The following is a 25723-nucleotide window of genomic DNA, read 5'->3' as shown; positions in this document are numbered from 1 at the left end:
CATGCAGAGAAACACGCCGGCCAATCAGAGGCAAGCAGTTAACGTGGGTGTATTTTGATTGCCTGGCGCAGCTGCCATTAGTAAAGATGTGAGAAAAGCAGTGCAGGAAATCATTCCCCAGTAGGAAAACGCTGATGGCAGCAGTCCCTTGTACCAGACAGCAATCGTCATGGCCCTCACGGGGTCTAGGTGCCTGCGGGCTGAAAAGAGCAGGTAAGGAGAACACCAAGGGAACAGAGGTAAGGTATTTGTAAACAATGTCATAACAGGAAATTACTGCAGGATGGGACATTACTACAAGGGGGCAATATGGGCACATTACCACAGGGGACAATATGGGAACATTACTACAAGATGGGGACTATATGGGCACATTACTACAAGATGAGGACAATATGGGCACATTAATATAAGATGGGGACAATATGGGCACATTAATACAAGATGGGGACAATATGGGTACATTACTACAAGGAACAATATGGGCACATTACTACAAGGAGACAATATCGACACATTACCTCAAGATGGGGACAATATGGGCACATTAATACAAGAGACAATATGGACAAATTACTACAGGATGTGGACATTACTAAAAGATGAGGACCAGGATGGAAATATAAGTACAAAATGTTGGCCAAAATTACTATATGGTGGTAATTGTAAAATGATTTTACTTACAGGAAAGGGATAACATGCAAAAAAAAAATCAAAATAAAAAATGATTTTTTTTCCCATAAAGTATTTTTAATACATAAAATGAAATAAAAAAGTGCACATTTATTATAATAAACAAGTGAAAAATGTTGAAAAAACGTGATCGAAAGGTGTTTAGAAAAAAATATGTGATAACAACTAATTTTTTTTTCTATGTGTGACCCTTATACTCAGCTGAGTTTGCTGTAGGGGTTAACACATAGGTTTCAGTGATGCATCTCTTCTTACACTGTGTGGTGTTGTTTACTTGTGACGCGTCCTGGGCGTCTTGAGGAATTACTCCTCACCGGGCCGGTGTTGGGGGTTTGGGATGTCACAGTAGCCTAGCCCAGCTCCATGATCCCGCGGTGTCAACCAATAAAGATGAGGGGATGAGGATGTTGGGAGTAGTTGTCACCTAAGGTATACAACTATAATGGGAGCCGCCGCTGCGGAGTGTCTCTCTCGGCTGGGCGGATGATAACGCAGCTCAGATGTTGCAGCTCTCCACAGGCAGAGCTAGGCCCCAGGGAGAATGTTGGGAGTAGTCGTCTACCCCAATGTGGGAATCGCGGGGTGCGGGAAGAATCAGATGACACAGTGGTTGCATTTTAGCGTGTTTACTCACTGAGTTGCTCCTGCCGTTGGACTCCCAGTCTCCACTGTAATGAGCTTGAGACGATCCCGGACCGTTCTGGGGCCAGTACCAGAGTGTTACTTTATGAGTCCTTCCTCCCTGCACTCTGTTGTGTGAGTCCCTGTGTCTTGAAGCTACACAGGGACCTCTGTACTTTGGGGTGGTATGTTCCTCGTCCCGTCTAGCAGGCAACGTGAGTCCGTTGGTGGGCTGTCCTATGGTCACGGCTCCTGGTTCTATTTGCTGCTTTCCCCTGAGCGCTGTTGTGGGCAAGATGACTTGTAATCCTCTGCTCTGCAGATTCTGCTGGCAGGCCTTGAAGTGCCCACTAGCCTAGGCGCCACACCCTGAGATGTGCGCCGGTCCTGAGGGAGCTATGAGCTCTTGGCTCAGTTACCCTATTCTCCTGCGTCTCACTCCGTTCTCAGTAGTAACTCGACTGACTAAGTGTGTGCATGGCTCCTGCTCCCCAGATCGGTCGCTCCGCCCACTCGAGCCAAAGAATAAGTGGGTGGAGGCCACAGACGATATGCTGACCATCCTAAATGACCCTACCCTAACCCCATCCCGGTGAGTGGGCAACTGGCTTATGAGTGATTGTGGATGTTGTGAACCGGCACCGTCCTCCTCCTTACCCGGGATGAGTACAACACCTCTGGTGAGCTACAGTACCCTGTGGCGACTGAAGCCACAGGGTCACCACACCTGCAATGGTTGTTTTATCTTCAGGAGATTACCTTTGCCTGACTACATTCTACAGGTCAGCTAGTCTGGCAGCCCCCTGTTGTGATTATCAGCTCATTGTTTATAGACATATACATACACAGCCTGGTGATAGCCGAGACAGCCTTGCCAGCTGCTGCATTACTAAATCTAAGAACTTTGATTTTCAGTACCACTACAGCTAGTAAATTAAGTGATACATGATTGGATGTAGTCTACCACATTCAGATGTAGGCACCTCCCATAGGCATGTAAGCCTGATAATGGTGCACAAAGCACATGGTGATTCCGCCTGCACCATTATATGTAATGGCCCCGTCAGCGCACACGTCAAAATCATGATTTGTGGGGGTTTGGACATAAGCCCCAATGGGACCACTCAAAGGATTACAAACACAGTGTGAAACGGACCTAACTGTTGGCATGACACAGGATTCATTTTAGGACTTACATGTCTTCTCTGGCAATTGTTAAACTGAATGGGGCTTCATTAGAGAAAATAACATTACCCCACTTCCATGCAGTTCAATCCCTGTACTTTCTGCAAAATTATTTTCCCTGATGAGCCCCCTTCAGACTATTTGTAGCAGACTGATTGTCCTGAAAAGAAAAGATTAGTGCTACCATGAGTCTTGTTTAATGTCAACAGTAAAGCATCTTGCAATCATTTATTTATGTAGTTACTTTTATTCCACAGAAGGGGACTCCCTCACTTTTAGAACACTGTCATGAATGAAGAATGGTATTTAAATATCCTCCAAGAAGGTTTCTCAATGATCCAAGAACAATCTGATGATGAACAATATTTTTTCCCATCATGTTTGAGTACCATGTCACAAAGCAAAAGTGATATGGAAGTAGTGTGGCCAGCCCAACATTGAAATTATGGGTCCATGGCCATGAATTTCCCAGGTCTCAATGCCATTGAGAACCTATGGTCATTACTCAAAAAGTGGATGGAAGAACTAAAAGACAGAAATTGTGATAAACTTCAAGCACTGTGTAAACAAGAATGGGTTGTCATCAGTGAGGATTTGGCCCAGATGCTGATATCCAGCATGCCATGGCAAATTGGAAAAGTTTTGAAAATTAATGCGGGCATCACACGGTAGGATATATCTGGCGATATGTTGTCGGGGTCACGTCGTTAGTGACGCACATCCGGCATCGTCAGAGAAATCGTACCGTGTGACACCTATGAACAAGCAGAAATACTCACCTTCTCGTTCATCGTTGACACGTCATTCATTTTTATAATCTCGTTCCTGCTTCTGTGCTCCGGTTGTTCGTCGCTCCCGTGGCAGCACACATCGCTCCGTGTGACACCCCGGGACGAACACAGCTTACCTGCATCCCGCCGGCAATGCGGAAGAAGGAGGTGGGTGGGATGTTTACGTCCTGCTCATCTCCGCCCCTCCGCTTCTATTGGCCGGCTGCAGTGTGATGTCGCTGTGACGCCGAACGTCCCTCCCCCTTCAGGAAGAGGATGTTCGCCGCCCACAGTGACGTCGCCCGGGAGGTAAGTACGTGTGACAGGAGGTTAACGACTTTGTGCACCACGGGCAACTAATTGCCTGTGACGCACAAACGACGGGGGCGGGTGCGATCGCTTATGCGATCGCACGATTTTTAGTTCCATGTGACGCCAGCATTAGGGTCAACTCAGTAAATATTGAGTTTTGTAAAAAATGTTATGTATTTGACCAAGTTTAAAAACATGTGAAATGTTTATAATTAAAATTCACTAAATAAAGAAACACCGAACAAACATATCTTAAAAACACTGAAGCTGCACACTTTGTGAAAAATAAAGGTTGTGTCATTTAATATATATATTAAAATTAAATTAAATTTGTCCATAAATGGTGTATAATAATGAGAATAATGAGAAATGACACAGGGAGGAGTATTGAACACGCTTACTGGAATTTAATTAATACTTCTGTAGTGGAGCCAGTGCGTAAGAGTTAAAGGGAACCTGTCAGGTCCCTTATGCCATCCATGCCAGCCTAACCAGCACCAGCCCTTTATAAAGTAATTCTGTAAAATCAATGTGTAATAGAAGCACTTATTACCCCTGTTTTTCGTATGCAATTAAAGCCTTGAATTGTTTCCCCAGACTAGTTTCCTCTCTTTCCTTGTGAGCGTGAAAACATGATTTCCACAAGCTGGCATCATAGCTAACTCCTGCACATCTTACGCATGCGCACAGCTCATTTCAGCAGTGTCAGTGTGTCTCTCAGGCCTCTGACACACATCCGTGCCGCCGGTACGTGTTTGCCATTTTTTGCACGTACCGGAGGCACGGAGACACGTTCAGCAATGCTACCCTATTGTAGCAGGCACACACACGTAAAACCACACGGAACGTGTGTACGTGTGCGTTTGTACGTGTGTGTGTTTTTCTACACGCTGACACGTCCACGTTTTCTCCGGCAGCACGGGTGTCACACGGCCCGCACCCGTACCACACGGATGTAGTGTGGATGCGATCCCGTGTGACACGCGCCGGAGAAAACACACGTGTCAGTGAAAAAAAAACAAAACATTTACTCACCTTCTCCAGCCCTCCTGTCTCTGCCGCTGCTGACACTTGCTGCCGACCGCCGCTCATTATGCTCATTTAATATTCACTTCACTGCGGCCAAAAGCAGAAGCAGCAGGGAGACGGCAGGGCTGGAGACCAAAGATCAGCACCACGGACAGCAGCGCGAACTACGTGAGTATGCAAATTACTGGTTCTACGTGTGTTATCGCGGATAGCACACGTAGAACACACGTGGACCGCACATACCCGAGACACGTACTTACCACACGCAACACGCAGGGTAAATACATGTCTCATGGCACGTGCGTGTTTTTAACGGAAGTGTGTTTCAGGCCTCAAGCTGGGTGTATGCATTTTGGCTTCAGAGAGGGAAGTGCGGAAGCTGTTTTTTGAGCTGAGCTTTAGTTGCTTCTATAAATTTTCTATTCGATTCAGTTCAAGTAATTGGCTGCGACATTCTAGCAGCTTTATTTTCTTTTTCTGAAACCAATTGAGAGTTTGCTTTGCTGTATGTTTGGAATAATTTTTATGAAGTGTGTATGCTGAAAAACAGCCCAACAGCATGATGTTATCATTTCCAAACTTCACTGTTGGTATTGTGTTAAAGGCCACCAAACATGGTGTGTATCATTCCTGGAGCTATTGGTGTGCACACACTGGATTAGACGAGGTTCTAGTGGATGGGTTATGTTAAACCACTAATATGGTCAGATGAGACCAAAATTGAACTCTTTGGATGCCATAATACACACCATATGAATATGTATGTAACCACTGAACACTCATTTCAATCTTTGCAAAATTAAATTCTTCATTGATAGGTACAGGTGAGTAGAACATTTGGTGAGTGATTTTAATAGAAAGACATTTAAATCTAATTGGTCTTGGTCACAATTCGCTTAAATGTGGTGGCTGTGCTTGCACTCCCGCGCCATAGCTGCTGCGCTGTGACACAGCGACTTGTGACCAAGAACGATTAAGTCAAAACGTCTTCCTTTTAAAGTTGCTCACCAAATTTTCTACTCACCTGTACCTATCAATAAAGAATTCAATTTTGCAAAGATTGAAATAAGAGTATGCAGTGGTTACCTACATATGCGTTTGGTGTGTTTATAGCATCCAAAGAGTTCAATTTTCGTCTCATTTGACCAGAGTACAGTATATTCTCCCCGTTTTTCACAGGCTTGTCAAAATGTTGTTGAGCAAACTTTCAACGCTCTTCAACATTGTTTTTATTTAGCAATGGAGTGCATACAGGCCATGGGGGTTGAGTATATTACTTGTTGTTTTCTTTGAAACAGTTGTACCTGCTGATTCTAGCTCTTTCTGCAGCTTTGCTCTTGGCTCTTGGACACCTCTTTTGATAATTATTTTTATAAAAAAAAGATTTGTAGCTGGAACCTTGGAATCAAATAAAATGTCTTTCTTTATTTTCAAAATCTAAAACATCACTGGGACACGGATAAGCACGTTGACGCGTTTTGACTCCAAAAAAAGTTTTACTCTTAATATATCCCATAAAGTTATAACACCTTATAAAAACCATCAATGACTCCCATAGATGACGTCATAACACTGATTAATTGACACAATACAATTGTGAACAAAATGAAAAAAGAAACAAAAACTTGAAAGCTTTCAGTCGGTGTTATGACTTGCCATGGCTTTTTTCATCTTTCTTTCTGCATGAGTTCAATGCTTTTTCCCTGTGTTATTGACCTTTGTTAAACATTATGGAAATCCATGGTTTGGTTTCTTTGCCTGTGTGTATTGGATGGGCTGCCCAAAAACTTGATCATCAAGTAATTAAAAAACTGACAGACTCCATGAATTGAAGCCTTATGACTGTTCTTGAAAGGGACGGTTTCTATATTGGTTACTGATATTTTGGGGGGGGGAATATCAGAAATGTATTATTGAACATTTTGAATTATTTAGTTATTATTCTCACTTTAACTGATGAATATAAACAACTCCCACTTTACTTTCTTAAATATTCAGGTTTCAAGTTTGTTAACATTTTTGACTGACCGATAGCGCTGTAAGTTGTTAAATAAAATTAGTCATCATAAATACAAGTTGCCTAATAAGTGTGCACACCGTGTATGTAGAAAGAATATATAAGAAATAGAGCACGTACGACCAGATGAAAGAGGGCTCTTTAATGTTGCTAGTAGTTTTGTTCCTACAAATGTACCCACTCATCTTTTTCTTCCACTTGAAAAAAAATCATCTTTAGGTTTGAACAATTCACAAGTGTAATCATTTCTTGTTCTTTGGCCTTTTAACACATCATTTTATGGAAATAAGACTTTCAATCTCTTGAAATTTGTCCCATTCAATAAATCACACTGCCACAAGAGGTATCGCCCACTCCTGACTAGACATTGTGTTGTGTTCAAGGAAAATCCATTTTCAACTTTGTACGTAGTTAAAGGAAAAATGGAGCTGTAGTGTTATTAGAATTTACGTTGGAGTTTCCTTTGTATCCCATTAACACCAAATATCTCCATACTATCAACACGATCACAGCCTATGTATGGATATATTTTAGAGAAGCAAACTCCATCTGTAGCATCAAGGAGAGAAGAGCCCCATCTAATGTTTGGCCTATTGACTGCCCCAATGTCCAACTCTAATATTTTCGCATGGACTACTTTAGTAAACAATGTTCCGATCATAGCAAAAATCTAACATAGGGTATCATAGAGATTAAATAAGTGACAAACTGGCCGTATGGGAAGAGAAGGACCGGTAGTTAGATTTCTTACATTTCAGCAAACCTGATTCTTTCATTCTCAGGGGATACATGCTGCGGCCAGACACTTCTAATGTGCTTATACATTTTATTCTAAATTTAATCAAAATGGTTATTTTCTACTAAAATTTTTATTTTTCAGCTGAAATTTTGATCAGTTCAATTAAATAGTGACAGACAGTAATCTCTTGGAAAAAAAGTCAGCCATTTTGAAATGTAGCCATATTCCATGAAAAAGCTTTCTAAAAGAACAAATCTAGAATGTACTCAGAATAATGAATTATATGCTACATGTATTTAAAGCACCACTACAGTATTTTTTTTTATTGCAGAGCTGTAATGGTGCTTTAAATCTAAGTCCCCTGAGCACTCTCTTATACTCACCTTCTGCCACATTCATGCTTTTCCAGCAGCACTCCCTGAAAAGAGACTAGCCCGCAGCTCCAGTGTTTCATGGAGCGCACCGGACGTCACTTTTCATTGTATCTTTAATGGAGCCTCATTCATGGATTGCGCTCCTGTGTCGTAGATTCTCACTTCTGGCCAGTCAGAAGCTATGGTCACAAGATGTTGAGGCAAGATCTGAGCGTCGTCTGTAAAGTATGAAAACACCGAAAGGTATATAGACAGTATAAGACAGAGGGCAGAGGGCTTATAGTTAAAACTTCACTACAGAGGTAAAAAAAAAAAATAAAGCAAAACACTGTAGTGATGCTTTAACCATGTATGGACTGTTTCAATGACTGCAATGGCCAACGTGGATTTAATTTCTTCAATGGTTGTTAAGGCATGAACCTATTTTTCTGGAACTCCCAAATTTAGAACACATGTACAGTCATATGAAAAAGTTTGGGCACCCCTATTAATGTTAACTTTTTTTCTTTATAACAATTTGGGTTTTTGCAACAGCTATTTCTGTTTCATATATCTAATAACTGATGGACTGAGTAATATTTCTGGATTGAAATGAGGTTTATTGTACTAACAGAAAATGTGCAATCCGCATTTAAACAAAATTTGACCGGTGCAAAAGTATGGGCACCCTTATCAATTTCTTGATTTGAACACTCATAACTACTTTTTACTGACTTACTAAAGCACTAAATTGGTTTTGTAACCTCATTGAGCTTTGAACTTCATAGGCAGGTGTATCCAATCATGAGAAAAGGTATTGAAGGTGGCCACTTGCAAGTTGTTCTCCTATTTGAATCTCCTATGAAGAGTGGCATCATGGGCTCCTCAAAACAACTCTCAAATGATCTGAAAACAAAGATTATTCAACATAGTTGTTCAGGGGAAGGATACAAAAAGTTGTCTGAGAGATTTATACTGTCAGATTCCACAGTGAGCAACATACTAAGGAAATGGAAGAACACAGATACAGTTCTTGTTAAGCCCAGAAGTGGCAGGCCAAGAAAAATATCAGAAAGGCAGAGAAGAAGAATGGTGAGAACAGTCAAGGACAATCCACAGACCACCTCCAAAGACCTGCAGCATCATCTTGCTGCAGATGGTGTCAATGTAGGCACAGGAGCTGGGAGTGAAAATAAATAAACACATCATTACTAAGCTTGTAAGTGAAAAGAAATAAACACAAACACCGAAAAAATCCTTTATTTGAAATAAGATACAAAAATTCTTCCCTCTTTACAGAGGAATCGGGATGAGCCAAGTAAAGCACATGGGCAGCTGCAGGCTGGTATTTTTAGGCTGGGGGGGCAACATTCATGGCGCCCCCCCATCCTAATAATACCAGCTTCCATCTGCCTGTTTTACCATGGCTGGATATCAAAAATGAAAGGCACCCTACATTTTTTCCCCCTTTATTTTGATATCCAGCCACGGTAAAGCTCACAGGTGGTGGCTGTAGCCTGCTGCTGTAGTTTTACCTGAAACTGGCTATCAACAAATGGCAGGAGCCTATGTCATTTTTAAAAAATTATTTATTTATTTTTACACTACTATACAGTACACTGACTGAAAGCGATCACAGACGTGGACTCATGGTGGGGGGAGTGTATAGCAGTCTGCATCCAATCACAGACAATGACACAGAGGGTGGGCAGGGTGTAACGCCTGGTCCCACCAGACCCCAGGGGGAAGCTCTCCCTCACATCTGCCCAGTCACAGCATGGCTCCCACGTGCACTCCTGCTCCCACTCCCAGACAGCAAAGGCCTTCCTCTTACCGGTCCCATGTCTCTGCAGACGCTGCTCCCACTCCCAGGCCTGCTGCAGTCTGTTCCTCACACAGAATTGCTGTAAGTGACTCTAAACTGCGCGCGAAGCCACGCCCCCTTTCTTAAAGTGGTATAACCCATTTTCTGGAAGTGACCTCAGAGGTCACCTGTTGCCTAATAGGTATTTAATTTCACCTCCCCCGGCAGCAGGCGCCCGAGCAACGCCTCTATTAGTGCATTGCCAGTGTCCAAATCCGTTTGTGCTATTATTTGATATCCGTGCATTTGATACCTGGTTCTAATCCTGTGTCTCACCGTAGTGCCATCTATACCATTCCGGCTGTGGACGTCACCACTTATACCTACCGTGGACGTCACCGTGCCATACCTGCCGTGGACACAATCTATACATACTCGCAGTGGACGTCACCGCTCATACCGACAGTGGACGTCACCGTGCCCTACCTGCCGTGGACATTATCTGTACCGAACCTGCTGTGGGCGTCACCTGCTGTGAACATTTCCGGTGCCGTTTCCGTGTTCTGCCGGCTGTGGACGTCACAACCTTGCTACACCTGGCCCTACAGAGACTCCTACTACCGGTTCCTGGCTGCCGTGCATTTAGGCCTTATGGGGAGGCGCCGCACAGTTCCTGTATAGGGGTTCGCTGCTGGTCGCCTTCTCGGGGGAGTCCGGTGCACGGTCCAGTGGGTCCACCTCCGGACGCTTGCCGCTCCTCGGTGAGCGTAACAGTTTGCTCGGGCCATGGACTCCGCCGGGATCAAGGTTAACCCATTGACTGACCTGCAACAGGAGCTCTCCCGCCAACGCAAGACCCAAGCAAGACTAGTAGCTTACATGAAGTCTGTGGAATCCCGTCTGGCATCCATGCAAACCTCTGGATCCTCCGGCGGTACCCAGTTAAGTGAACTACAGAAGGAACTGTCCCGCCAGCATGAGGCCCAGAGACGCATGGCCAAATATATGGCGTCCGTGGATTCCCGTCTATACGCCCTGCAGAATCCGGCCTCCTCAACAACCCCCGACTCTGCGGGATTATCGACATGCATGTCTCCTTCCCGCCTGGCCTCCCCACCCATGTATGGAGGGGATCCCCGTTTGTGTCGTGGTTTCTTAAACCAGTGCTCCCTGCACTTTGAGCTGTCGCCACTGCAGCGAGCGACTGATCGCTCAAAAATCGCATTTATCATGTCTCATCTGACTGGTCAGGCTCTGGCTTGGATGAATCCACTCTGGGAGAGGAATAACCCGACCGTTCAAGTCCTGTCCGTCTTTCTGACCACCTTCCGTAAGGTGTTCGATGAGCCAGGCCGTCTCTCGTCTACTGCCTCTTCGCTCATGAGAATCCACCAGGGGAATCTCACCGTGGGACAGTATGCAATCGAATTCCGCACTCTGTCCTCCGAACTCAAGTGGAACAATGACGCCTTGGTAGCTGCCTTCTGGGAAGGGTTATCCGGTAAAATCAAGGATGAACTGGCCGGCCGGGATGTACCTACCACCCTGGAAGAGCTGATCTCTCTGGCTACCCGTATTGATCTCCGTTTCCAAGAGCGTGCCAGAGAAGTCACCCGGGCGAAAAGAACCCCGCGCCTTGCACCCACCTTCCAAAGGCCGATGTCGCCTCCCTCCACCTAGCCTACTGCTCCGCACGAGCCCATGGAGGTCGATCGCGTCAGTGAGTCCAGACTGCGACAGAGGAATCGGAGAATGGCAGGAGAGTGCTTCTACTGCGGAAGTGCCTAACATCTGATTCAGGACTGTCCAGTAAAGCCGGGAAACTACAGAGCCTAGGGTCCATCGGAGAGGCCACCCTAGGTCATGCCAAGTCCTCTCCTTTTCTCCATGTACCTGTATCCCTGTCCTGTGGTTCCATCCGGTTGTCAGCGCATGCGTTCCTGGATTCAGGCTCTGCCGGGAACTTTATCCAACAAGCCGTGGTGGACCTACACCGGATTCCCGTCCGATGTCTTGCTACCCCCATCAGTCTTTCTTTCTTCCGTGGATGGAAAACCGCTATCCGAACCCATCCGGTACATCACGGAGAACTGTACTATTCAAGTGGGGTTGCTACACTCTGAGACCATCGCCTTCCATGTACTCCCTGGCATGACGCATGCCCTACTACTGGGAATACCCTGGCTTCGGTCACACAAGCCAGTACTGGACTGGGATTCTGGAGACATCCTGCAATGGGGTGCGTCTTGCCACAGCAACTGCCTGAAACCAGTGCATCCTCCGCACCGACCCGTTGTACCGGTCACGCTTCCCGGGTTACCCCCTGCCTGTTGGGCCTATGCCGATGTCTTTGACAAGAAGGAGGCTGAGACGTTGCCACCACACAGACCCTACAATTGTCCCATCGACCTGCTCCTCGGGGCAACCCCTCCGCGTGGGCGCATCTACCCTCTGTCCCGAGAAGAGACACAAGCCATGTCTGATTACATAAAGGAAAATCTAGCACGAGGCTTCATCCAAAAATTCTCCTCTCCTGCCGGAGCGGGTTTCTTCTTTGTGGGAAAAAAGGACGGGGGTCTACGGCCTTGCATTGACTACCGCGGATTGAATAAGATCACGGTGAAGAACAGATACCCGCTACCCCTGATACCGGAACTGTTTGACCACTTTCAAGGTGCCAAGATCTTCTCCAAATTAGATCTCCGGGGTGCGTACAATCTGGTCCGCATTCGGTCGGGAGACGAATGGAAGACTGCGTTCAACACTCGGGATGGGCACTATGAATATCGAGTGATGCCCTTTGGGCTCAGTAACGCTCCAGCGGTCTTCCAGGAGTTCATGAACGACGTCTTCCGTGATCTTCTATACACCTGTGTAGTCGTGTATTTGGACGACATCCTTATCTTCTCTCCGGACTTGCATACCCATCGAAGACATGTCCGTCTTGTCCTGCGGAGATTGAGAGAGAATCGCCTTTACGCCAAACTCGAGAAATGCCTGTTTGAGCAGACCTCGCTACCCTTCCTTGGCCACATAGTCTCTGATACCGGCCTGAAGATGGACCCCGATAAGGTATCAGCCATACTGAATTGGTCCCGTCCGGAAGGGTTGAAGGCTATCCAGCGATTCCTGGGATTCGCCAACTATTACCGGCAATTCATTCCACACTTCTCGTCTCTGGTGCGTCCCATAACCTCTCTCACTCGCAAAGGGGAAAACCCAAAGAAATGGACCCTGGAAGCTGAAGAATCGTTCCTGTCCCTTAAACGAGCCTTCGCTTCTGCTCCAGCCTTACACAAACCCGACACGAACAAGCCGTTTATCCTTGAGGTAGATGCCTCCTCATCCGGAGCCGCTGCGGTTCTTACACAGAAAACGTCAGAGGGTAAGACAGTAACCTGTGGCTTCTTTTCTAAGGCTTTCTCCCCAGCAGAACGAAACTACTCAATCGGAGACCATGAGTTGCTGGCAATCAAGCTGGCCCTGGAAGAATGGCGATACCTGCTGGAAGGGTCATTGCATCCAGTTACTATCTATACTGACCACAAGAATCTGGCATATCTCCAGACAGCCCACAGGCTAAACCCCCGACAGGCCCGATGGTCATTATTTTTCGCCCGCTTTGATTTTGTTCTGCATTTCCGTACAGCCGAGAAGAACCTGAAGGCCGATGCGCTGTCTCGATCATTCCTGTTAGAGGATCAGGAAGATGAACCTCGGCACATCATTGAACCTTCCAAGCTAATGGCGGCACCAGTTGACATCCACCACCTTCCTCCCGGTAAGACGTTTGTTGCTGAGGTCGATAGAGAACGTGTACTCCGGTGGGGACACTCTTCCCGAATAGCAGGTCACGTGGGTCAAAAGAAATCTCTGCAATTGATATCCCGATATTACTGGTGGCCAGGGCTACGTCGAGACGTCCAGGACTTTTGTTCATCCTGTTCCTCCTGTGCCCGGAACAAGGTCCCGAAGACTCTTCCGGCGGGCCCTTTGCTTCCTTTACCCATACCATCCGCTCCATGGCAACATATCGGCATGGATTTCATCACGGACCTGCCAAAATTGTCTGGCTGCACAGTCATCTGGGTGGTGGTGGACCGGTTCTCCAAGATGGCCCACTTCACACCCCTCTCCGGGCTACCGTCCGCTCCGGTTCTTGCTGAATTATTCATTCAACATATCTTCCGGCTTCACGGCTTGCCTCTCCATATCGTGTCCGACAGAGGGGTCCAGTTCACCGCTCGGTTTTGGAGAGCAGTCTGCAAGATGATGGATGTGGAATTGGACTTTTCTTCTGCCTACCACCCTCAGTCCAATGGGCAAGTGGAGCGCATTAACCAAGTCCTGACTAACTATCTCTGCCACTTCGTGGATGAACACCACAGCAACTGGGTCAAACTGCTTCCATGGGCCGAGTTCTCCTATAACAACCATGAAAGTGAGTCCTCTGCTAAATCTCCGTTCCAGGTGTTGTATGGACAGCGACCCAAAGTGCCGTACCCTGTGACATGTTCCTCAGGCAACCCTGCAGCTGATGACCTCATGAGGTCCTTCTCCGCTGTCTGGGCTGAGACCAAGTCGGCTCTGGAACGGTCCTCTGTCCACATGAAGAAACACGCTGACAAGAACCGTCTGTATGTTCCTTTCTTTCAACCCGGAGAAAAAGTCTGGCTCTCATCTAAGTATGTCTGCCTGAAACAGCCGTCTTACAAGCTGGGTCCCCGCTTCATTGGTCCCTTTGAATTGCTCCGACGGATCAATGAGGTGTCCTACAAGTTGAAGCTGCCGTCGACGCTTCGCATCCCGAACTCCTTCCATGTGTCCCTCCTCAAGCCGGTGGTCCTGAGCCGTTTCCACAGTGATCCTGGGGCTTCGCCTCCTCCTGTTGGTGATGATGACGTCTATGAGGTAAAAGCCATCCTTGCGGCTAAGGAGGTCCGAGGTAAAACCTACTATCTGGTAGACTGGAAGGGGTTCGGTCCTGAGGAGAGGACGTGGGTACCTGCGGAAGACGTGGATGCTCCTCGTCTCCTCCGGAGCTTCCTGAGGAGGAGGGGGCTTCAGGGGGGGGTACTGTAACGCCTGGTCCCACCAGACCCCGGGGGGGCAGCTCTCCCTCACATCTGCCCAGTCCCAGCATGGCTCCCACGTGCACTCCTGCTCCCACTCCCAGACAGCGAAGGCCTTCCTTTTACCGGTCCCATGGCTCTGCAGATGCTGCTCCCACTCCCAGGCCTGCTGCAGTCTCTTCCTCACACAGAATTGCTGTAAGTGACTCTAGGCTGTGCGCGAGGCCACGCCCCCTTTCTCAAAGTGGTATGCCCCATTTTCTGGAAGTGACCTCAGAGGTCACCTGTTGCCTAATAGGTATTTAGGTTCACCTCCCCCGGCAGCAGGCGCCCGAGCAATGCCTCTATTAGTGCATTGCCAGTGTCCAAATCCGTTTGTGCTATTATTTGATATCCGTGCATTTGATACCTGGTTCTAATCCTGTGTCTCACCGTAGTGCCATCTATACCATTCCAGCTGTGGACATCACCACTTATACCTACCGTGGACGTCACCGTGCCATACCTGCCGTGGACATTATCTATACCGTACCTGCTGTGGGCGTCACCTGCTGTGAACATCTCCGATGCCGTTTCCGTGTTCTGCCAGCTGTGGGCGTCACAACCTTGCTACACCTGGCCCTACAGAGACTCCTACTACCGGTTCCTGGCTGCCGTGCATTTAGGCCTTCTGGGGAGGTGCCGCACAGTCCCTGTATAGGGGTTCGCTGCTGGTCGCCTTCTCGGGGGAGTCCGGTGCATGGTCCAGTGGGTCCACCTCCGGACGCTTGCCGCTCCTCGGTGAGCGTAACACAGGGGAAGCAGTGGATATTCATGAACCTTAATTAGCAGGGACAGAAGAGAGTCTGACTGCAGAGTGATCCTACGAGAAACAGCAGAAACACAGTATGTAAAACAATTCTCTTACTACCATTTAACCTCAACCACAGTCCCCTATCACTTACTACGGCCATTTTACAGCCCCTAACATCTCGTCCCCATTGACTTGTATGGGGTTCGTTGTTCGGGGTTAAGTTCGTTCTCCAATCTCGATTTTCTTTCCCCATGCTAATTCAGCAAACCAGTTTATCCACGGGTTCGCTCATAACTAGTCATAATCATGGATACCTAAGCTGCAATGCCCTGCACGTGAGGCAGGAGACATGGCTATATCAGGAGATCTATACTACATTTCTAATTAGAGGCATGTGCTAATATTTGTATTATACCCACTACATATTGGGTTAGGATCTTGGACATGGGAATTTTCCTTTATATAACTCTAGTACCACCATACTGGCCCAATGTGCCTTACTCTGGTGTGTGCATGATGACTAAAGTACATTTACAGCACATTTGCATTTAGAAAGTAATCGGCAATGCTGAACTACTACTTTTTCATACACAATTTAGGGACACTACAATAAAGCAATATATCTCTATTTAGATTACCCAGTAGCTGTAAGCTGTTTGTATGTGTTTTTTAGTACTCTACATAATTATCGTTGTTAAGATTACAAGACCGTTGAGTACTTAGAAATTGCTATTTTAATTGGTTATGTTTTGTGCTGTTGCAGCAGAATTTTTAATTCAGATTATAAAACCAGTACATTAGATATGTTACATTTCTTTAATTTTAAAATGTTGCTTTGAAGCTAGAAGTTTGGAGATAAATAACAAACAATGGATAATTATATAGTTACTAATATCTAAGGGGTATTCAGCCCAAAGTATTTATCACCAACTGTAGTGAACCCATATTAATTACCTAAAAAGGGGACCCTGTTATCCCTTGTTAACCCATTTTTCCTAAGTACAATGTAATGACTAGGAAAAGACTGATTGCAGTAATAATTAGGCATGAACCCTGCTACTTCATTCAAACTTTATGACGAATACGGCTAAACACAACATATGCCTGTTTTCACTAATGGCTTAGCCAAGTGGAGGATGGTCAATTAAAAAATGCTACTCTCTACTTCCCACCAGAGACCCCAATAACCATATTCAAGTATGACAATTGGTGCTAGAGTTAAAGTCATTGTTGACTAGTGGATGACCACGTAATTAATGACCCCAGGGTACTGCATACATTTTAATAAATTCTATATTTATCTCTCTGAGTTCCACACTCTTCTGCTTTTAGCACTGTGTCCTCTATAGTCTCGAATAGAGCCTTCACATGTCTGTCAAAGCAAAATAAAACTATTCTTTAATTCAGATGATATGAAAGATGTAATTTGGCCCACTGATAGGCTGCAGTTATTGTGACGACTCAGCATCTGGCCACTTGTGTTGGGGGTGAACTGTTTTTAATTAGGCCAGACATATTGTTCCTTTGTTTGGTAAATCAAGAGATGATAGCCATTGTTTCATGTCAGACTGACCAGAGCACTATTGTCTAATTATGTGGTCAGATTGTACTAGCGACCAATGAGGGAACAGCCATATCCCACCAATCCTGTAAGACACAATTACCTGAAATGAGAATTGAAGGGTATAAATAGGGCCATGTTTCTGTCACTATATTCATTCATTCATTCATTCTTCAGGACTTCAAACCTAGAATCCATGGTTCCAGCTGGAGGATCACAGAACTGCTTCACTGCTTAACGCTGAGCCCACAAATTCACTTGGAGAAGCCAGGTTGGGACAATTTGGTCACCTAGCTACATATCTTGCTGTGCTAAGTCAGCTATCTAAGCTTGCCTCTATCTCCTCTCAGTGATTGCCGGCCAAAAGTGTGGTGCTGCTGGCTGGGATAGTTGGCCCTGGAAGCCCTGAAGTAACAAAGATTCTAATCCCTGCAAAGGGGCAGGCGATGAAGGGATGGGTCCAGCACCAACATACTAAAACTTCACTTTATTAACACCATTTAAAAGGGGTACCAGCATCAGAAGTTAATGCCAATATGTTGCTGCATTCTTACCATGTGTCTCATCTGGACAAACCTAGTCCTGAATGACCAAAAGCCTCCCATAGAAGGTCACAGTGTATAGTTGGTTGCAGATCCTTTTTAGTATCCACTCGTTGTTAACCCTGAGTTGAAGCTTATTTAATTCCATCGGATGCTGAAGGTGTTAAGATTCCTTTCAATCCTGCTGTGATATAACAGGTAGTTGTAATCTCAGTTGCGGCCACTCCCTTCTGCTATAAATATCCACTCCTCACTGCTCCCTCTGCCAGCTATAGTTCATTCTAAACTGTCAACTTTGAAGCAGCCTGTCTCTGGAGAAGCTGAGGTGTTCATTTCTGCTGCAAAAGAGAAGTTTCATGCTGGGAAAGCTGTTGGGTGCTATTTGCTGTCTTTCCCCACCAGTTTGTCTTACCTTTCTCTTATTTTATTGCAGTGGCGAGACTAGCGGCTTGCTGACTTTAACGTTAGTGGGTTCAGAGCCAGCAAGGACCTAGGAATGAGATGGTGCATAGGGGAAAAGATGCATCTAGGGACATTAGTAACTACAAGGACCAGCCTGAAGTGAATGTTAGAAGGTGATCCCGCTACCATTTCCCTAGCGCCAGGGCCTTCCATTGTATTGCTTGCCTGGTTTTCCCTTTGTGTTGCGTCGCTCACTGGGAGTCCTCTTGCACACGGCATGACTACAGCTTTTTACAGTAGAAAAGGGAATGTAACCAGTTGGAGCTGGGCCGTCTCTCTTCAATGGGCACATATCAGCCACAATTTCCACTTTCTTGTTCTGCTCATTTGTTGACTCTGCTACTCATTAAATCACGTAACACATAAATCAAAAGCTACTATAAGATCCCTAAGGTTCCTGATAACTGTAATACTTGAAGCATTGCCTTACACAGGTACAGTCAGTGGGTGAAATAGGTACTAAAGATTTCACCAAATATGTATATAAAGGTGCTATTGACATGAAATTCTTACCAGTTGTCAGAAACAAACCTTGCAATCCACACAGGCAAAGAAAGTAATCCATAGCTGTCCAAAAATTAAGTTATGTGTAATATTGAAAAATGACACAAGGAAAAAGTTTTGAACAAATGCAGTAAGAGAGGCGAAAAAAAAGCTATAGAAAGCCATGACATCAGCTGAAATCTATCAGTCATTAAAAAGCAATCTTGCTTTCTTAGTGAAAAATAATATCAACTGGTTCAACTGATGGCCTATATAAAGGTGTCTCATCACCAAGGTGCCACATAAGAAACATCTCATAATGGTTAAAACCAGTGAGCTCTCTCAAGACCTTGGCAGCATTATTGTTGCAAAACACACTGATGGTTACAGAATTTCTAACTAGGTTCCATTGAGCAATGTTGCGACCTTAATCCAGAAGTGGAAAGATCATCATTTCACTATATACCAACTGCGACAAGTTGCTCCTTGCAAGATTTCAGACAGAAGAGTGAAAAGAAATATCAGAAGAGTTGTCCAAGAGGCAAGGGCCACCTGTGAAGAGCTACAGAAAGATCTGAAATCAGCAGATACAATTGTTTAAAAGAAAACAATAAGTAATGCGCTCAACCTCCATGGCCTGTATGCACGCTCACCACGCAAGACTCGATTGCTGAACACAAAGCATGTTCCAGAGCGTTTAAAGTTTGCTTAACATTTAGACAAGCCTGTGAAATAATTAGAGAATATAGGGTGGTCTGATGAGACCAAAATTGAACGCTTTATATGCCTAATACATACAGTACCATGTTTGGAGGCCTTTTGGAGAACAATTAAGAATACTTTTTAAAAACCTTCTATATTTCATGCTACTACAAATTATTTAAGTACCAGGACCAAAATAATTATTTTTCCCACAGATGACAATTAATGGGTTGTTTGGTGGCTATAATTATGTAGGATTTCTGATCTATGATTTCTAGGAATACTTAGTTATTAATTAGAGAATGCAGATGGAGTTCGGTATGTCACATATTAATCAAGCTCTGGAGTTTATGTCAGTGTCAGTACGAGGAGAATGTATAGAAAAACAGCAAGTCTGGGGTTGTATAAGACTGGCTTGTCAACATTTTGATTGATATTAGGTGACTGAGATGCAGAAGAGCTATGGATGTCATATGGCGGAACCTATAATGAGATCACAATGTGGTTTCGATGGCTTTGCATAGGACTGCTGGAAAATCTGTTCTATTTTATGATGGCAATGAAAAGAAGCATTTCTGAGTCATTATATAAGGTGTATCTTAGTTCAGAATTTTAAGTTCCTTCCAATATGTCTTTTGTTTTCTCATCATACATTGATCCAGAGTAGGATACATACCGGTATATCAATGGCGGGGTGACAATTTTAGATTCACGTGCTATATATACATCAGGATTTATAGTCTTGTAAAGTGGTTTGCTTATTATCTAGAGAGAATTATTGCCTTCAGTTTACAGGCGCCTATAGAAGCCCTTGTCTTATCCGACAACAAACCAAATATGACACTTCAATTAAGATCACCCAGATTATCACGTCGTCGCCCCTGCATGTACTGTATTCATTGTGTTTGGTAACACTGATGATATATGAGAGTCCAAGTATCTGCTGTCTATTGTGCCTTCTTTGTGAAGGGAAAAGCTGGCAATACTTCATCCGAGTTTCACAATGGCAATATTTCAAACCAGCAAATTTGGAAAGCAAAGAGAGAAAACAAAAATACACTGGAAAATCCGCTAAAGGAAAAATGTTCTCTGTACATTCAGGATATCTCAAACAAAAATGAAAACTGTGATCTGACAGGAGGCTAGCAGCATAGCCGCATAAATATTGCAATTGTTCCATACTTTCTTATAATGTAAGACTGCGACGATCTTGGTTCTGAAATTGAATTCAGCAACATTGGAGAATGCAGTGTTGAATGTCTAATTTTCTTCTACATATATTGAAGTATCCTTTGAGCCTGAATGATTATGTGAAATACATTGGTGGACCCTAATCAGTGAAAATAGATGTATCCAGCAAAGCTTCATGAAAGTCCCAACCCCGAATACTACTGTCACTGTTTCGAAACTACTTGTACTCACGCCCAATACTCATATTGGTACTAAAATTTCATTCAGTGACACCGAAGACTTTATTACAAAATTTGTACTTCTCTTATGTATATAATAATGTAAGCTTTGACTCTGAATAATTAGCTGTGGAATACATTTGTGTGGGCCATCAGGAAGGAAAGAATGTAGATCCAGAAGCTCTTCTGATGCAAGTCCCACCCATGAGTACTATAATCTCTCCTTCTAAACTACTTGTGGATACACCAAATTATCATATTCATATTTTTCAAATTTTTCTGATATACTTCTGTATAGGACTTGCCAAATGCCAGAAATAAATGTTGTTTCACAAATTAAAAACGTTACCGCTACTATTTTTAGGTTGGAGGACACAATAACTATGGGCCTCCCCAGCCTGAGAATAGCAGCCCCCAGCTGTCTGCTTTATCTTCGCTTGGTATCAAAATTGGGGGGAACCATATACCATTTTTTTGAAAAATTATTTATTTAAATAATTTTTAAAAAGTCACATGGTGGCCCTCGTATTTTGATACACATCCAAGATAACGTGCACAGCTCTGTGCTGCAGCCTGTAGCTGTCTGCTTTATCTGTGCTGTGTTTCAATATATGGGAGACCCTAAGTCATTTTTTATTTATTTACTTTTAAACTCCATCAGGGGACCCAGACAGACTCTGTAAGGGCAACCAATTAGAGATGTCGCACGCTGGCAGTCTGACTGCAGTCAGTCACAGACGATGTCACAGACGGTGGGCAGGGAAATGCAGTGAATATGAATGAGATGTAGTAAGCAGACCCGGAAGTGGGAGACTCAGTAATCATAATTCTCCTGCTTTAATCTCTATTTTCCTTTTTTTATTTTTTATGCTGGTGGCTGAACCCGAACAGAAACACAAACGTCCCTGAGAAGTCCGTGTTCGAGGTCTGTGCATGGACACTAGGTGTCCGGTACAGACCCTGAACTTTACAGTTCAAGTTTGCCCACCACTAATTACAAGAAAGCTCGGTATGATTGTCCTGATTTAGAATCAGCAAGACAACCTATCCCACAGAGCAGTGATGTTCCCATGCCAGTGTTTACCAGACTACTAAACCATCCACTGTCAGACTCTATAGAGAGGCAGGCATTGGAGTGTATGGCAGGTAGTAGCAGTGAAAGTGAATTTGAGGGAAACTCTTCAATGCCTCAACCATTAAGCCAAAAATAACTCAATGACCTGATTCAAAATCTAAATCTGTCCAAGCAAGCGTCTGAACTTTTAGAGTCCGGACTTAATGAACAAAATCTTATTTAGGCAAAAGTTAAAATTACAGTCTATCGGACAAGATAAGAGAGGCTTCTCCCATATTTCAACCAAGAGGAAGAACTTGTCAACCGCAATAATATCCCAGGAACTGTACTTCAAATGGGACTAACGGAAAATCAACCAGAATACTGCCGGCTTTTTAAAAATAGCTCCATTAGAAGCTTGAAATGTGTTCTTTTGCACAATGGTAACTGTTATATGTCTCTTCCTATTGCTCACTCAACAAAACTTAAAGAAGAATATGAAAATGTAAAAATCTTATTACAGAAAATCTGTTATCATGAGGATCAGTGATTGATTTGTTTTGATCGGAAGATGGTGACCTTCATGCTTGGACAGCACTTTGGATGCACAAAATACCCATGCTGTATGTGCTTCTGGGATAACAGGGCAAAGCAAGATCATTGGACAAAAGTGTCATGGCCTACAAGGAAAGAAATGATTTTTGGAATTTCAAATATCGTGGACAAGAATAAAATCATTTTCCCACCACTTCATATTAAGCTAGGAGTAATAAAGCAATTTGTTAGGACATTGGAGAAATAGGGTTACTGCTTCAAGTACATTTGTAGATCACTACTGGACTGAGCATGGAAAAACTAAAATCTGGAATCTTTGATGGCCATCATATTCGGAAACTCATGAACGATTCCAATTTTACCACATGCATGAATGACACTGAGGCCTGAGCCTGGAATAGTCTTGTTTCTGTTGTGAAGAACTACTTGAGCAATCACAAAGCAAGCAATTAAGAATTGGTGCATGATATGCTCGCTAACTTCAGAAATTTGGGAGTTAATATGAGCATAAAGATGCACTATCTCCATAGCTATTTAAGCAGATGTCCAGATAACCTTGGAGACTTCAATGAGGAACAAGGCGAGAGTTTCCATCAGGATATGAAGTTGATGGAGGACAAAAATCAAGGCAGATGGGGTCTACACATGATGGCAGACTACTGCTGGATAGGGATGGGCGATCCCCCCGATGGTCAGGATCGGGTAGACTCGCCCGATCATTTTGTAAAGATCGGGATGGGGATCGAGATAACACAATCTTGTGTCTAGATCATTGATCTTTGACTTTACAGTTATGGAATAGGGTGGGAAGGCTGTAAAATAAAGAATACAGTTAATAATAAACATTGTCATTATACTTACAGGTCTCACGACGCGTCCTGCAGACTCTGTCTCCTGCCGATTCTCCTTCCAAGTCCGATCATCGCTGTGTGCCCGGTAACAAAAGGACCTTCCGTGATGTCATAGAATGTGACCAGTCACATGTAAATGTTCTATTATCTCATTGGCTAAAGACTGGTCACATGGCTATGACGTCATGCTAGGTCCTGTCAGTGCATCTCGTCGGTATGTGGTGCTCGCCCACGTACCAAGGCACATGCTCGGCTCCCTGTCACTGCATGTCGGCGCTCTTTACAGAGTCAGCCCACATGCAGGGATTAGCTGCCACAGCCGGTGAATAGCGGCGCTGGGAATCAGGTGATCGGAGATCACCGTTGCTATAGTAACCCGCCCATCAGCGCTTACCAACCCGCAGTCTCTGCTCATTCATTGAGTGATTAGATTGCACGGGGAGCAGCAGCGTTCTTCCACGCCATCATGCTTTGTGATATAGCAGATCTAGGTTGGTTGAAGAAGACAGAAGACCAGGATCGTGGAGGGGTGAGAGGGAGTAATAAATATGAAGTCCCTAAGTGTGTCTGTGTATTTATTTCTAATAAAGTATTTTTTCTCTGAGTGGTGTCTTTTTATTTAACCCTTTATTGGAGATTCTTAATGGCTGGGTCAAATTTGGTCTGACATTAAGAATCTCGGGCTTTATATCAGCTGGTAAAACAAAGCTGGTATTAACCCCTTATTACCCAGTGTGCCACCCAGCACCAGGGCCGCTGTAGAGTTGGATACAACGCCAGAAGATGGGGCTTCTATGAAAGCGCCATTTTTTGGGGCGGCTGCGGACTGCACTTCGCAGCGGGGGGGCCCAGAAAGCTTGAAGGTCCTGTAAGTTACTGAGGTTACCAGCGGCACAGCAATGATTGGACTCAGAAGCAGGAGCAGCCGGTAGTCTTCAGGACGCATCGCGGGACCTGTAAGTATAATGACAATGTTTTTTAATAATGTGCTCTTTTTTTTTTGCATCCTCTGGAACCGGGATCGTGTACACGATCACTATGTGATTGGCCCATCCCTACTGCTGGAGTCTCCAACGTGATTGTCCTGACACACATAAAACAAAAATCACAAAAACAGTGTTTTTTTTAAACATTGCCATTAATAACAAATAATTAATGTTGTATTAATCAAATCTTACATCATTTTTTCCTGTCCCTCTTAGAAATTTTTAAGTTCTTTTTTTTTGTATGATTTTAGACTATTTACTTACTAGTTGTAACAAAAAGAATAATATTCTTGCAATTCTGAATGCTTTTCAATCGTGTTGCATTAATCAAGTAATTAGCTATTAAATATCAGAAATTAGAGCCAAGCTGGCAGAACCAAACCATTCAGACACTGTTGGCACCAAAATCACTGCATACCAGTGTAATCTATCTTTTGAATATAACATTTATGTTTAATACCCTTTTAGACTTTATTTACATAGAAGTGAAAAACTACTTGCCATAAATATATATACTATATTGTATATTTTGCCTTGTAAATTCCGTGATTCTACTGAACTTGCCTTCTTTTATTTTTTCCTGTGCCACTCTTTTTTTAGAGATATGGCATGCTCTTCTTTGTGTATACTATAAATCTCATCTTGTTAGTCAAGTAGGCGTTTTCCTCAATTCCTCCATGAAAGTTGTCTCCATGACCATGCCCAGTTGGTTAACAAGGCTAGATTTACAGTTGAAACCAGAAGTTCACATACACTAAAAAGACACATCTGCATGTTTTTCTCACTATCTGACATGAAATCAGAATAAACCTTTCCTGTTTTAGTTCAATAAGCAGTACCAAAATGCCAGAATAATGAGAGAGAGAATGTTTTAAGGCATTTTATTACTTTCTGCAATGTCAAAAGTTTACATACACTAAAGGCTCTGTTACACGCAACAACATCGCTAACGAGATATCGCTGGGGTCAAGGAGTTTGTGACACACTTCTGGCATCGTTAGCGACGTCGTTGCGTGTGACACCTACGAGTGATTGCTAATGTTTCCGAAAAATCGCAAAAATCGTTGATTGTTGACACGTCGTTCCTTTCCCAAATATCGTTGCTCTAAGGCTATGTGCCCACGGGAGAATTTGGCTGTGGATTTTTCTGCATCAAAATCCGCAGCTTTCCCGCAAAATCCGCACCTTTTCAAAGGTGCGGATTTACCACAGATTTACCGCGGAATTACCGCAGATTTACCGCGGAATTGCCACGGATTTGATGCGGATTTTGGTGCGGATTTTTTCTCCCCAATTTTAAAGCCAAAATCCGGATGAAAATCCGCAACAATAATTGACATGTTGCAGATTTTTCCGGATGAAAATCCGCACGATTTCCGCTGCGGAAAAATCCGCAGCGTGGACACAGCATTTCCAAAATGCCATAGACATGGCTGGGGAGTAGCTGTGCTGCAAATTTTCGGGAAATCCGCGGCTTTTCCGCGAGAAATCCACGGCAAAATCCGTGCATTTTCCGCAGCGTGGGCACATAGCCTAAGAGTACTATATCTTTATAGAATATGGGACAGTCCATATGATCATGTCATGTCTTTGGATGCCTCTGATAGGTTTATTGGTAACATCTGAGTTAATTAAAGACACACTTGTTGATGTATTTTAATGCACACCTAAAACACACTGCTTCTTTGTGTATCATCATGGGAAAGTCAAAAGAAATCAGCCAAGATCTC

Source organism: Anomaloglossus baeobatrachus, chromosome 5, assembly GCF_048569485.1.
Source record: "Anomaloglossus baeobatrachus isolate aAnoBae1 chromosome 5, aAnoBae1.hap1, whole genome shotgun sequence".
Classification (NCBI taxonomy): domain Eukaryota; kingdom Metazoa; phylum Chordata; class Amphibia; order Anura; family Aromobatidae; genus Anomaloglossus; species Anomaloglossus baeobatrachus.
The sequence above is the reverse complement of the archived record's forward strand: the minus strand, read 5'-3'. Positions refer to the sequence as shown.